The sequence below is a fragment of the Ceratotherium simum genome, chromosome 27, assembly GCF_057802395.1.
Source record: "Ceratotherium simum simum isolate JZ-2026a chromosome 27, ASM5780239v1, whole genome shotgun sequence".
NCBI lineage: Eukaryota > Metazoa > Chordata > Mammalia > Perissodactyla > Rhinocerotidae > Ceratotherium > Ceratotherium simum.
Genome location: NC_141926.1, coordinates 20,225,576 through 20,241,288, shown reverse-complemented (window position 1 = coordinate 20,241,288; position 15,713 = coordinate 20,225,576). Strand labels below are relative to the sequence as shown.

The 15,713-nt window shown below is 36.4% G+C and overlaps 1 long non-coding RNA gene across 1 annotated transcript in view; it reads right to left on the bottom strand.

Annotated features, from left to right (window-relative positions):
* Nucleotides 1–11,172, bottom strand: part of LOC147913444 (uncharacterized) — a 40,808-nt gene extending 29,636 nt beyond the window's left edge. The window contains exon 1 of the long non-coding RNA XR_015548670.1: nt 11,029–11,172. This is a non-coding gene — a long non-coding RNA (uncharacterized LOC147913444). The remainder of the gene's footprint in view (nt 1–11,028) is intronic.
* Nucleotides 11,173–15,713: the final 4,541 nt, after the last annotated feature.

Below are 15,713 nucleotides of genomic sequence, written 5' to 3'. Positions count from 1 at the left end.
CTATTATCATTAATTAACATAAACTACATCTATAATTATAACTTCATACTTCTTACTGCCTGATTTAATAAATGGCTATAGTCTTTAAAAAATAAGTAAAATGCAGTAGACAAAGTTTCTTAGGATAAGAGCTATAGCTAATTTATCTTAGATCTTCCTTGCAGAACCGCTGTCCATTAGGCCAAGTCAATAATGGTTTTGCGATGCCTCTAAATGGGCATTTGGAAGTGTTTATTAAACAAATTCATGTGTGTAACATAGGGTGACAGAGAGTGTATTCATTTCAAAATGATTTTGACCATATATCTATATAAATGAAAAATTAAAACTAATTTAACAACCAATGTATGTATATTTTTTATAAATATTGCACATGTATAAATTCTTTATTATATATTATAAAATATGCCCCAAATTTAGATTTAAAGTAATAATAAGATAAAGATTAATTTTTTTACTATTTATGTAAAAAATTATACCCTTTATTTGAAATAATTCATTAATTTTTTATTTTCCTTTATGATCCTGTCATTTGAAGTTCTGATTCTGAGTTCAGAATATTTCATAACTTTGTTTTATTAACCATCGTAACTGGAAAAAAACAAGCAAACAAATATGCAAAGATACAAAAGGAAAAACTCCCTCCTTGTCTGTGCTTACTAAATAATCATAGTTCATTTTCTGATTCTAGCTACCAGCTCTATAAATGATTTTGTTGAAGTTAGGAAATTAAATTTCAGTATTCTCTAAAGTCAACTGGATGCTATTTTAAAAAGAAAAGAAAATAAAAGCACAAATTATTTTTAAAGTATTTTTATCACATTAGGAAGTTTTTTTCAATATTAAAAATTTTAAGTTATGAGATTTTTATAGCTAATTCACTGTTGTATTCATGACAACTAAATGGTACAATTGGAAAAATATTTCCAAACATCAGTTTTGTTTTCAATTATTTTATTAAGTTCACATTGGTTTAAAGCCTTTTTCCTTATGATGAGTTTCTTTAAAGAAAGCAGTCACGGAGCAGGCCCAGTGGTATAGTGGTTAAGTGTGCACGCTCTGCTTTGGCAGCCCGGGGTTCACAGGTTCGGATCCCAGGCGCGGACAGACGCACCACTTGTCAAGCCATGCTGTGGCGGCGTCCCATATAAAGCAGAGGAAGATGGACACGGGTGTTAACCCAGGGCCAATCTTCCTCACAAAAAAAAAATAAATAAATAAAAGCAGTTATGTGCCAGCTTATTAAGATGTCAACCTGACCTTGAAGGTGCGATGTGTGTGTGTGCCTAAATGTCAGGTATGTATATATGTGTTTTAATATATGTAACTTAGCAAAATACTGATGGCCTTTTTTATTACAGAAATGGCCACAAAATTGGAACACTTGGGGTTTTCCTTTTTTTAATACATTTTTAAAATTGTGTGACTTTTTTAAGTTTAACAGCTTTAAACATTTTTGCTATTGGACAATTAGTGAACCTCTATGTAATATAATATATTTTTATACTCATCCTCCATCTTTTTACACTATATTTTAAAGAGTCTCCTATATAAAAGCTTGTATTTAAAACAATAAAATCACATCTATTCTATTCCGTAGTACTGAAACTGAAATTCATTGCAATATGTAGGAAGCTAATTAACATGTGAGAGTGTGACCCTGGCACTGTGGCTTTCCCATTTTTCCTCAGGAAACCCCCCTAAATATAGGCCATGTGACCACTTGACATCCAGATTGAGTGAGAGGGGCAGTGTCAGTCCCTATGCTGAATATTAGTAAAGTTTAATGCTTCAGTTTTTCCTCTTAGGCAAAAAATATATATGGAATTGTAATATTTTATTCTTCCAAACTATTGATTTCTGCACCAAATTCTCCTCTTTGGAGACCATTACGTTGGTACATCGTATAACTATCTACAGTACTATTTTAGAAACCACATTAGCAGCATTTAAATATTTCCATAAATATATGCATTCATAATCACAGGAATATATGTAATATATATACATATGTATATTCAATTACATATACATATTTATAATCATGTAAAAATATGTATATTTAGTATGTAATATATATGTATTGTGGTTTTTTACAGTGTTTCTTTCAAAATAGTGCCTTTTTTCTTTATGTGATTAGCTTTAATTTTAATTCATTTAAAAATACTACTTGACTAAATACAATGAATACTTTAGCTCAATAGTCCCCACTTTGAACTTTGTTGTTATGAGATGATAAGCATACAAGCATATACAATGATATTTATAAAAATGATATGTCAAGGCAGAAAATATACAAAAACCCTAAAAATAGCTTTTTAGTTGCTTGTCAATTTCATGTACTTGGTCTCTTTCCAAGCACTGAGCGGGGCCATAGCAATGTGCTCACATAGTCACATAGCTGTAATTTGATATGAAGCTCCCTCAGTGGTCTCATTGAAACCATTTCTCATTACTTCAGGATTGCAAGTTAGTGTCCCTAATCCCAGTACCGGAGTAGAATGGGGGTCTAGTATCTAAGTGTTCAACATAAGATTTCACTGGAGAAAAATCTCACACATCCCCTCTCCCTTTTTCAACCCAGTTATTTTATGAAAGAGGGTGAGGAGATTTGATATTGGAACCAGTTCTAGTTTCCTCTGAGAAATCATCACTGGGCATTCAGGTATCTCTCTTTGGAATGTAACATCCTTCATATTTTGATATATCACTTAAAATTTCCTTTTACTATCTTGTTAAATATATAAAACTAGAGATATGTCTCTGTGCCTCTCTGTCAATAACAGATATCTAGAAGAATGTTCCCCAAATAATGAATAATGTACCTCTGGTAGGGGAATTTTGTTGAGTTTTATATATTTTTTTACTCTTGTGTGTTAAATAAGATTTCTGGAATTTTATGTACTGCTCTTTTAACCACTATAAACAATGTGGCTCTTGAAAATAAAAACTGGCTTTAAAAGTGTGTGATATTCCTGGAAGAATTTTATAGCTGCTGAACAATTTCTCAGGTGTTGTTTCATTTAATTCTCACAATAGCCTAAAGGTAAACAAGATTAAATTTAACCAAACCTAATACATTTGAAACAAAAAATATCTGAAATTCCAAAGAATAATTATTGCCTGAAGTTACTTATCTATCATTCTATCTTTGGTTGATCTTGTTCTGGGACTACTACAGAAAAATTAAAACAAAGGCATGAACAATGACAGGACCATGATTAGAAACTTTGTCTCTTGGCCCTTCTAGAATCTAACTCTGATGAGACATTGCTGAAGGCTCATTGTACTTTATCGTCCCTAACATTTTTGTGACAGCCACATCCTAAGATTTAATAAGGAAAATTGATAGTGATCTAATATGATTCCAGCAGATTTTTTTTTCTGATATATAGTTCACTTCTTCTTGTCTTTGCATATTATCTCTTCATTGAGGAACAAAAAAATAGCAACTCCGAGAAATTATTTTTATTCCAAGTTAAAAATCAACTCTGTTGCTATCTGAATGATCAAGACAAAACGTACACCACCTTTGTTCCTCTTTCTTGTCTATTGTATGTGGAAAACTAAAAAATTGCTGAACTTTTGGCTATTTTAACTTTCCTGTCCACTGGCTAGACTAGAAAAAATAAAAATTTCAAGTAAACTCCTTTGGAAAAGTGTTCTTTAGTGAAATAGACGTTTTATTTTTTTTTAATTAAGAATATTGACTATTTAAACATCAAATTGTAAGGTTTTACCCTGAACATTTGTTTCAGGGGGGCCCGGCCTGGTGGAGCAAGCGGTTAAGTGCACGCACTCTGCTGTGGTGGCCACGGGTTCGCCGATTCGGATACCGGGTGCGCACTGGCGCACAGCTTGTCAAGCCATGTTGTGGTGGCGTCCCATATAAAGTAGAGGAAGATGGGCACGGGTGTTAGCCCAGGGCCAGTCCTCCTCAACAAAAAGAGGAAGATTGGCAGATGTTAGCTCAGGGCCCATCTTCCTCACAAAAAAAAAAAGTTAAGGGAGATTTAAAAAATGAGGTCATAGTATCCAAATCTAAGGTTGTAGTTTAACCACCTGTTTTGATTATTTTTATCATATAAATTACAAAATTAGACATTGTTGTGGAACTTTCAGAATGCACTGTTGATATATAATTGAAAGGCCAAAATAACATTAGGTGTTACTATGGAATATATCTATTTAGAAGACCATAAAACATCGGTGATAGTGTCAACTTCCTTTGCTCCAGCTGATCTCCAAAAATATGTGTCATTAAAACCAAAACAAGATCAATGAACTAATAGTCGGTTGTTATATATCCCTCATCTCCGTGATCACCTTCTTTTCCTCAGTTTCCCCTGCATTCATGTAAGGACAAGATTTCTGGAAACATCCTCTATTCCCATAATACCTTGACCATTTTTCCTGACTGAACCCTAACTGATGCACATCCCTGTTTCACAAATATAAAAAATGTTAACTAGTGTGCATCTGAGAATCAATGAAATTCAATTTTTTTAGATTCATCACTTAATACAACATTGTCTTTTAAAAATCTAATTTTATACATATATATATATATATATATATATACCTACATATTTATACATATATATATAATAACAAGAGGTTTTGGCAGCCTTGAGAAGTAAACTACACTTTCCAAGTCCTTCAAGAAATTAAAAGCTTAGCTAGAAAATGGTTCAAGGCTTGTGACTTGAGGGCAGTATTACCCAAATTGTGGTAAAAGAATCATAGATATCAAAATCCCCTTGGGTACTTGTTAAAATTACTGATTTCTGGCAATTACTCATTTAAATTACTGGGTTCTGTCCCAGATCTAATAAATTGGCGCCTTAGAGGGGTTGATGTCTGAAAACATCAATTCAGAACATCTGCCCAGATGATTTGCCAGATGTCTGAGGACTGAGGAACATTTAGATTTGTTGAGTCACCTCGGTTCTGTTCTCCATATTTTTAAGCAATGTATGCATAAGTATAAACACGACATGACACTTCTGTTTCCCATAGGTTCTAAGAACTTTGTATAGTTTAAAATATATCTAATTATTATTAACTAAAGAGTGGTGGGTAACACCCTTTTCTTCACACAAAGAGTAGCATCTCTACATAAATATTTTTTTTGCAAATACTGCTTGGTTAGTAAAAAGTGTGGGTGATAATCATGGTAATTCTTAGTAATGTTTGTTATGAGTGATCTTATTCAATTAATAACTTATTTTTACTTATGACACTTTAAAAAAATAAATATCATGTTACTGTAGAAAACTGTGTCAGTTCAAAGGTTATGGATATTTTCATCATCATTATTGTCATTTTCATGAGCAGGACCTTTATTTTTAAAATTGTTGAATTTGACTAGCAGAGTATTTTAGAAGTCAACCCTCACATTTTCATTAGGAGATGCTTAGTTGATCATTACATTCTTCATGAAGAACAAAGAAAATTTATATGGGAGGTAGAGTTCCAAGATGGCAGCCAAGATTTCTGCTCCCTAGTGTACATTCCTTGTATAATACCCTATCTGTGAATGTGCTGGAACTTGTGAATAAATGGGAGAGTCTGGCCATAAGTGTCCCCCATAGGCAGTTCACAACATGAGCGGGTGCTTTCTTCCAGGCCACAAGACTTGTAACACCCCGAGCAGAGAATCCAGCTAACCCATGCCTGGGTTTCTGAATCACAGAAACTTTGAGATAATAAATTTCTGTTGTTTGAATCTGCTAAATTTGTAATCATTTGTTATGTAGCAATAGAAAATTAATATACCTTATTCTAAAAATTATTTATAATATTTAATAAAATCATTTTCTTCAAAATGAAACTAAAGCCATTGTTTTGTTTTCAATATTCTCATAAGGATAACATTTTGTATCATTATAGATAATATGTCTTCCCAATCCTTTCAAGTGGACAGAAATTAAAGTTCACAATGTAGAACAAGATTTTAAAATAAGGAGACCATCTTAAAATAAGTGCAGTACACTTAAATGACTTTAAAAAACAGATTAGTTCCACCCAAAAAATCTGCATGTCTATAACTAAAATTTAAGTTTACAGACCATCACTTCTATAAAATCATTTAAAATTATTCTTGAAGAACAATACATTTGTATTGTTTTGATAATATAAAATTTAGAAATTTATTACACGAGCTATTCAACTCTGAAATATTATTTACTAGGAATCTACAATGTGACTAGTGTTACGAAGTTCATAATATACATGTGAAAAAGCAGTTAAATAATATTCACTTTCCCCCGTTTGATGAGCATTTAGAATTTGTACATGGCTGTGATTCTTTATGAGAATCACATACCTCTGATAAAAAAATTGAAGGAGGCCAAGGTCGCAACAACGATTTCTAGTTGGTCAGGAGGTGTGGGTATAAAGAAAATACAGTGTAGTTGGCTAGACAGTAGTATATATTTTTTAATACCTTAAATGGTTCATTTTCAAAATGTAATTGCCCTAAATTATTGTTATAGTCTATATCTCAGCATTTAAGTATCTTTAAATATATTTCTGTTATATAAAGCTTTTAGTAATACACTAAAATTTATTTAAATGGCCCTGTTGTTTTTTTGGTCAAAATACAGTCAAAGAATTAAAGCAGGTGAGGGGATCTAGAGCCACTCAGTGAGTACTTTGCAAAGGGAAACCATGTTCAGACAGCCTAAGCAGGTAAGGTTCATAAATAGAGTGTTTAATGAAATATATTGATTAAACGTCACTCAGCCATTTCTTAAAAGGAACGGCTATAATAGTGGAATTAAAGGAAAACAAAACTAAGCTGGAAAGTTGGATTTTTTTTTTTTTTTGGCAGGACATAATAACAGGTAAGAAAGGAGCAGTGGCTATGGCTACATATTTTTTCTTCCTTCCTTCCTTTCTTCCTTCCTTCCTTCCTTTCTTCCTGTCTTCCTTCCTTCCTTCCTTCCCTCCCTCCCTCTCTCCCTTCCTTCCTTCCTTTCTCTTTCTCTCTTTTTTTTTTTTTATTTTCCTTATGGAGAGCAGAGTCAAAAGATTAGAGATGCAAAAAGAATCATTAACTAGAAATAGTGGTTTAATGAGAAATGAGTGCTTCCCACAGAGAAGACTTCCCTGCCGTCTGTGACTCTTAATTATGTAGGTAAAAGTAACACCTAGTTGTGAAAAGAACAAAACATGAGGAAAAAACTCCAAGATTTTCAAAATTAGTGTCATGTGAATCCCAGAAATTTGTAACGGAATGCAAGCTCCTAAGGATGGCAGCTAAATACTAGTGGGAAATGTGCCTACTAGCAATGTTTTCTCAGCCTAAGGAGTGGAGAAACAACAATCACTGGTCACCCCACCTTCAACCAGCACCTGGGGGTCAGTGGTATTTAGTGAGGTAAGAATTAATAGTAGTTTACATTCATAAGAAGCTATGTAAGGGATTATTTTTCTTTCATTCTCAACTCTTATTAGATTTCTATCTTTAACCACATTTTATAAAGAAGAGTAAATTATTACTTTGGTTTAAAGAAACATTTCTATTCAGATCAGTAAAAAGTTTATTCAACATCACATATAAAAATGAGGCAAACCACGCTCGGAGAAAAGGTTGGAAAGCATTCCATTCATTAGAAGCTACTTAAAGCAAAGGCACTCTCTTTGTCAGCTCAAGCTGCCATAAGAAAATACCACAGACTGTGAGGCTTAAACAAAAGAAATACATTTCTCACAGTTATGAAGGCTGGGAAGTCCAAGATCAAGGTGACGGTAAGGTAGATTTCATTCGAGGCCTCTTCTCTTGGCTTGTAGGTAGTTGCTATCTCACTGTGTGCTCATATGACCTCTTCTTTGTGTGAGCTCAGAGAAAGAAAGAGAGACTAAGAGAAAGAGAGGAGCTCGCAAGTTCTCTGGTGTCTGTTCTTATAAGGGTACTAATCCCACTATGAGGGTCTCACTCTCATCACTTCATCTAATTACCTCCCACAGGTCCCATCTCCAAATACCATCACACTGAGGGTTAGGGCTTTGTGAGACCATAGGAAATATATATATTGGTCTCTGTCTCCAGTTCCTGGCACAGAGTTCCTGACACTCTTGTAGATTCCTGAGTGACAGTAGTGTCTTTCACTCTAATAAGGTGACTCTTGGTGGACTCTTGGATGGGGGCTGTTTACCAGAAAGACCAAGCCATGATTAGAAGCCTGGAACGTTCAGCTCCACGCCCCCACTCCCACAGAAGGGAGAGGGGCTGGGAATGGAGTTATGATTGATCATGCCTACATGATGAAGCCTCCATAAAAATCCCAAAATTACAGAGTGTGGAGAGCTTCTGGGTTGGTGAACACCTGGAGTTGCTGGGAGAGTGGTGTGCTCAGAGATATCAGGAAAGCTCCACACCCCTTCCCACATACCTTGCCCTGTACATCTCTTCCATCCGGATGTTCATCTTATCCTTTGTTATGTCCTTTTATAATAAGCTGGTAAACAGTGAGTATACTGTTTGCCTGAGTTCTGTGAGCCACTCTAATAAATTTGAACCTGAGGAGAGGGTTGTGGAGTCTCTGACTTATAGTGATGGGTCAGAAACACAGGTAACAACCTAGATTTGCAATTAGCATCTCAAGTGGTGGTAGGGTGGGGGAGGCAGTCTTGTAGGGCTAAACCTTAACCTATGGGATCTGATACTATCTTCAGGTTGATAGTGTAAGATTTGAGTTAAATTGTAGGACACCAGGCTAGGGTCGCAAAGAATTGCTTGGTATGGGAAAAACCACACATATTTGGTGAATAAAAGTGTCAGAAGTGAAGGGTTCTGGAGTGTTCTTTGTGAGCAGTAAAGGAGAAGGACATAAGAGGAAGGGTGAGTTTTTCTTACACAGGCTTCAACATATGAATTTTGAGGGGACACAAACCTTTAATCCATAACAGGCGCTGCATCTAGCAGAAGCTATTGAAACTCTAGAAGCACATTTCCTAAGATTAAAATTGTCATAAAATTATATATTTTTGGCATTTAAATAAAATTTTAATATCATTGTTTCAATCCACTTGATTCTGTCTATCCCATAGTCAGGATATTAAGGTCTGGAAAAGAAAGGAGGGTAGTGGGAGTGGCATCTCCCAATATTACACGTCCTAAACACCTCATGAGTTAACTGGATGTAAATTATACCTAGGAAAACCAATCCTAATTTCAAAGGTATGGATTTAGAGATCTTATTTATGTGCAATAGTGAAAAATAATTTAAAAATGGGATTAATAAATCTTTCTGTAGCGAAATAAAGTATCATTCTGGACTTCTGTAGAATTTATGTCATCGTCAAATCTCTGGACACAAAACAACTTCTTTTCTTTTAAAAGATAGAAACTATATCAGGTCATGAATTATTTACAAAATAATACCAACTAGCTTTAGATGGTAAAACTATTCATTGGTAGTTAAATATATTTTTAACAAGAGAAAAGTTTATCTCTCTCTCACAAAATAGAATCTGTGTTAGGTTGTTTACGCATCTTCATATACTCCATCTGTTGTTTGAAACAGCACTTCACAACATAGTCCAGGATGGCTGCTCTATTCCAGCCATTGCATTCACGTTTCAGCAGCACAAAAGGGTGAGAAATAGAAGAAAGGTGTGGCCTATCCTTTTTTTAAGTCTGCCTTTTTAAAACTAAAATGAGTGATATGCAGAAAAGTGCACAAGTTTGAGTGTGTGTTAACTGATGATTAAAAAAATAAACATACATGTGTAACTATTTCCAAGATTATTAATAAAATATTAATGGAAACAAAGAAGTTTTATTCATGCCCTCTCTCAAATGCTAATCTCTTTCAATTAAAAAAAAAAAACACCTCTAAATTTATTCTAACAGAGTGAATTAGTTTTGTCTGTTTTTCAATTTTGTGTGAATGGAATGATACAGTATATATTTTTCAGTATCTGGCTCATTTTACTGAAAATAATGTTTGTGAGATTCATCCAAATTTTGCTTATAGAAGCAGTATGCTCATTTAATAGATGTATTATCATGCAATATTATTAAATTGCATGAATATATTGGTCACTCTAATGTTACATAGTCATTCTAACATTGATGAATTGGATATCTGAAATTTTTCAGATTTGAATAATTACAAATAATGCCATTACAGATATTCTTGTACACATCTTCTGGTCAGAGATGCTTTCATTTCTTTTCAGTGCACACTTAAGGGTCAAATAGCTGGGTCATGGATTATGTGTATGTTTGATGTGAATAGATGCTGTCAATGAGTTTTTCAAAGGACTTGTACCAATTTCCACTCCCAGCAGTAGTGCATGAGAGTTTTAGTTGCTCTATATCCTCATAATTAGCAGACAAGAACTTTGTAGTATTCATTATAAATATATTCAAAGACTTAAAGACAAATATGCTCATAATAAGTGAACACATACAGAACACGAGCGGATAAATGGAAACTATATGAAAAGGCAAAAGTAAATTCTATAACTGAAAAGTACAATATCTCAAGTTAAAAATTCAGTAGAGAGGCGGAGTCAAGATGGCGGCGTAGGCAGACTCTGAGCTCACCTCCTCCCGTGGACACAGCCAATTTACAACTACTCGTGGAAAAATTACCCCTGAGACAGAACTGAAAACTGGATAAGAGGAACTCCTGCAACAACGGACAATCCTAACTGAGGTGGAGGAGGCAGAGACTCCCTTCTGGAGAGGAAAAACGCCGCCTTCACAAGCCGCCAGCGTCACGGCCGCCGGGAGCAGCTCACAGGTACGCACCCTCCCTGGAGGCGCGGGGCCCTGAGCCGGGGAGCGCCCCCGCTGGGGGCATTTTGTGGACCCAGCACAATCGACACCAGCGGCATAATATCTGACTTTGCCTGCTACTAAAGCATTGGGTAGCACCCCCAGAAAACCCGGTTCACAAAGAAACTAAAACTGGCTCTTAAAGGGCCCGTGCACAAACTCACCCGTTCCAGAAAGCATCCTAAAATCACCAGAAAGAAAGGTGCACAGTGCTGTGGTGAAAAGAGACTCACCTAATAGGCCCTGAGTGCATCACGGTGAGGGGTGAGACCTCTCCAGGGACTGGGACATTGGCGGCAGCCATTGTTGTGGCCTGGTGTGAGCGTGCTGACACAGACGCCATTGGAGTTCTCCCTGAGACCTGCTAGCCCAGGGTCTGCTCCACCCGCTAGAGCACCAATTTAATCCAGCTCAGCCAGGGCAGGCAGCCCACCCTAGAGACTGGCCCCACCCAACAACAAGCCCTCAGGCAACGTGTGGGCCTGCATAGATTGGTGACTGGATGCTCTGCAGCCTGGCAACTGAGCTGACTTGAGCGGGGCAGGGTGTGCACAAGGAGCAGGTGGAGAGTGTGGGGTGGTGGCAGAGTGTGTGGGGCTCCCGCCGTGGAGAGACTGGGTCCGCTTGGGGAGGTCAGGGCACTCACACGGGGCAGGACTGTGTTGACTGTGTGTGTGGACCTGTGGGCAACAGGGCTTGTCAGCTGCAGAAGACTTGTGCTTCTCAAAGACCCACATAGGAGGTTTGCCCCACCTTCCAAAGCCTGAAACAATTGGGTGCTCCTGTGCCTGAGGGCAGCCCCACCCAGCTGCAATCCCCAGAGAGCTGACAAGAGACCTAATAGGCTAGAGGTTTACAGCAATTGTAAGGCCCTGAGCCTAACAACCTGCCACACTGGGGGCCTACTCACTTAAAAGAAATACTGCAACACAAATGTGGTATTAGAACTTACAGCCAACTGTACTGGGGCTCCCCACACCTGATAAAGAGACTGAAGGGCCCACAACAACTACAAGCAGCTGAGCATTACAACAGCTGGCCAGGAGCATAACTCAGCCTCCCTGGGCGCCTATAGGGAGAGCTAATAGGCCACAATAGAAGGACACACGTAGCCCACATAGGGGCCACCCTGGAACATTGAGAACTGAGGGAAGCACACTGGAAGCATCCTAAGGCATCACTTACATAAGGTCACCTATCCAAGAGCAGGAGACGTAGCTGACCTACCTAATACGTAGACACAAGCACAGGGAAAGAGGCAAAATGAGGAGGCAAAAGAATACATTCCAAGTAAGGGAACAGGACAAAACCCCAGAAAAGGAACTAAGTGAAACAGAAATGAGCAATCTACCCGACAGAGAGTTCAAACTAAGAGTGTTAAGGATGCTCACTGATCTGGGGAGAAGAATAGATGAACTCAGTGAGAATGTCAACAAAGAAATGGAAGATATAAAAAAGAACCAATCAGAAATGAAGAATACAATACTGGAAATGAAAAATTCATTAGAGGGACTCAAAAGCAGAGTAGAGGATACAGAAGAACGGATCTGTGAGCTGGAAGAAAGACTAGAAGAAATTACCCAAGGTGAACAGGTAAAAGAGAAAAGAATTAAAAAGAGTGAGGACAGTCTAAGGGACCTCTGGGACAACATCAAGCGCACTAACATCCGTGTTATAGGTGTCCCGGAAGGAGAAGAGCGAGACAAGGGGGCAGAGAATCTATTTCAAGAAATAATAGATGAAAACTTCCCTAACCTAAGGAAGGAAACAGACATCCAGGTACAGGAGGCACAGAGAGCCCCAAACAAGATAAACCCAAAGAGGCCCACACCAAGACACATCATAATCAAAATGTCCAGAATTAAATATAAAGAGAGAATCCTAAAAGCCGCAAGAGAATGTCAAGTTACATACAAGGGAAACCCCATAAGGCTATCAGCTGACTTCTCAGCAGAAACCTTACAGGCTAGAAGAGAATGGCACGATATATTTAAAGTGCTAAAAGGAAAAAACTTACAGCCAAGAATACTCTACCCAGCAAGGTTATCGTTCAAAATGGAAGGAGAGATCAAAATATTCCCAGATAAGCAAAAATTAAAGGAGTTTGTCACCAAGAAACCAGTGTTACAAGAAATGTTAAAGGGACTGATTTAAGGGGAAAAGAGAAGACCACAAATAGGAAAAATTATCTATTTCCACGATTAGAACGTAATGGATACAAATGCACAAAAAAGAGGTTGGATATGATATCAAAAACATAAAAGGAGGGAGGAGGGTAGTTAAAGAGTACAGCTTTCAGACAGAGGTCAAACTAAAGTGACCATCAATTCTGTATAGAAGAAGTAAGGAACAGAGAAGGACTACTAAAACACTGAGGGCAAAAAAAAAATAAATAAAGTTAAAAAATGGCAGTAAGTACATACTTATCAATAGCTACTTTAAACGTCAATGGACTAAATGCTCCAATTAAAAGGCATAGGGTGGCTGACTGGATAAAAAAACAAGACCCATATATATGCTGCATACAAGAGACACACTTCAGACCTAAAGACACTCACAAACTGAAAGTGAAGGGATGGAAAAAGATACACCATGCAAATGGCAATGAAAAGAAAGCTGGGGTAGCAGTACTCATATCAGACAAAATAGACTTTAAAACAAAAACTGTAAAACGAGACAAAGAAGGGCATTACATAATGATCAAGGGAACAATCCAACAAGAAGATATAACACTTGTAAATATCTACGCACCCAATGTAGGTGCACCTAAATATATAAAGCAATTATTAACAGACATAAAAACAGAAATAGACAGTAACACAATAATAGTAGGGGACTTTAACACTCCACTTACACCAACGGATAGATCATCCAAACAGAAGATCAATAAGGAAACATTGGCCTTAAACGACACACTAGAACAGATGGACCTAGTAGATATATACAGAGCATTCCATCCAAAAACCGAAGAATACACATTCTTTTCAAATGCACATGGAACATTCTCCAGGATTGATCACATATTAGGCCACAAAACAAGTCTCCATAAATTTAAGAAGATTGAAATAATACCAAGCATCTTTTCTGACCACAACAGTATGAAACTAGAAATCAACTATAGGAAGAAAATCAGAAAAGCCACAAATACGTGGAGATTAAACAAAATGCTTCTGAACAACGACTGGGTTAACGAAGAAATCAAAGAAGAAATCAAAAAATACCTGGAGACAAATGAAAATGAAAATACGACATGCCAGAATTTATGGGATACAGCAAAAGCGGTTCTAAGAGGGAAGTTTATAGCGATACAGGCCTATCTCAACAAACAAGAAAAATCTCAAATAAACAATCTAACAATGCACCTAAAGGAACTGGAAAAAGAAGAACAAACAAAGCCCAAAATCAGTAGAAGAAGGGAAATAATAAAAATCAGAGCAGAAATAAATGAAATGGAGACCAAAAAAACAATAGAAAAAATTAATAAAACCAAGAGCTGGTTCTTTGAAAAGATCAACAAAATAGACAAACCTTTAGCTAGACTCACCAAGAAAAAAGAAAGAAGGCACAAATAAGTAAAATCAAAAATGAAAGAGGAGAGGTTACAACAGACACCTCAGAAATACAAAAGATTATAAGAGAATACTATGAAAAACTATATGCCAACCAATTCAACAATCTGGAAGAAATGGATAAATTCTTAGAATCATACAACCTTCCAAAACTGGATCAAGAAGAAGTAGAGAATTTGAATAGACCAATCACCAGTAAGGAGATCGAAACAGTAATCAAAAACCTCCCCAAAAATAAAAGTCCAGGACCAGACGGCTTCCCTGGTGAATTCTACCAAACATTCAAAGAAGACATAATACCTATCCTTCTCAAACTCTTCCAAAAAATTGAGGAGGTGGGGAAGCTCCCTAACTCATTCTACGAAGCTGACATTACCCTGATACCAAAACCAGACAAGGACAACACAAAAAAAGAAAATTACAGGCCAATATCACTGATGAACATCGATGCGAAAAATCCTCAACAAAATACTAGCAAATCGCATACAACAATACGTTAAAAAGATTATACACCATGATCAAGTGGGATTTATTCCAGGTATGCAGGGATGGTTTAACATTCGCAAATCAATCAACGTAATACACCACATTAATAAAATGAAGAACAAAAATCACATGATCATCTCAATAGATGCAGAGAAAGCATTTGACAAGATCCAGCATCCATTTATGATAAAAACTCTGAATAAAATGGGTATAGAAGGAAAGTACCTCAACATAATAAAGACCATATATGAGAAACCCACAGCTAATATTATCCTCAATGGTGAAAAACTGAAAGTTATCCCTCTAAGAACAGGAACTAGACAAGGATGCCCACTGTCACCACCCCTATTTAACATAGTATTGGAAGTCCTAGCCAGAGCAATCAGGCAAGAGAAAGAAATAAAAGGGATCCAAATTGGAAAGGAAGAAGTGAAACTGTCACTATTTGCAGATGACATGATTTTATATATAGAAAACCCTAAAGAATCCACCAGAAAACTTTTAGAAGTAATAAACGAATATGGTAAAGTTGCAGGATACAAAATCAACATACAAAAATCAGTTGCATTTCTGTACACTAACAACGAAGTAGCAGAAGGAGAAATTAAGAATACCATCCCATTTACAATTGCAACAAAAAGAATTAAATACCTAGGAATAAACTTAACCAAAGAGGTGAAAGATCTGTACACCGAAAACTATAAAACATTTCTGAAAGAAATTGAAGAAGACACAAAGAAATGGAAAGATATTCCGTGCTCTTGGATTGGAAGAATTAACATAGTTAAGATGTCCATACTTCCTAAAGCCATCTATAGATTCAATGCAATCCCTATCAAAGTTCCAACAACATTTTTCACAGA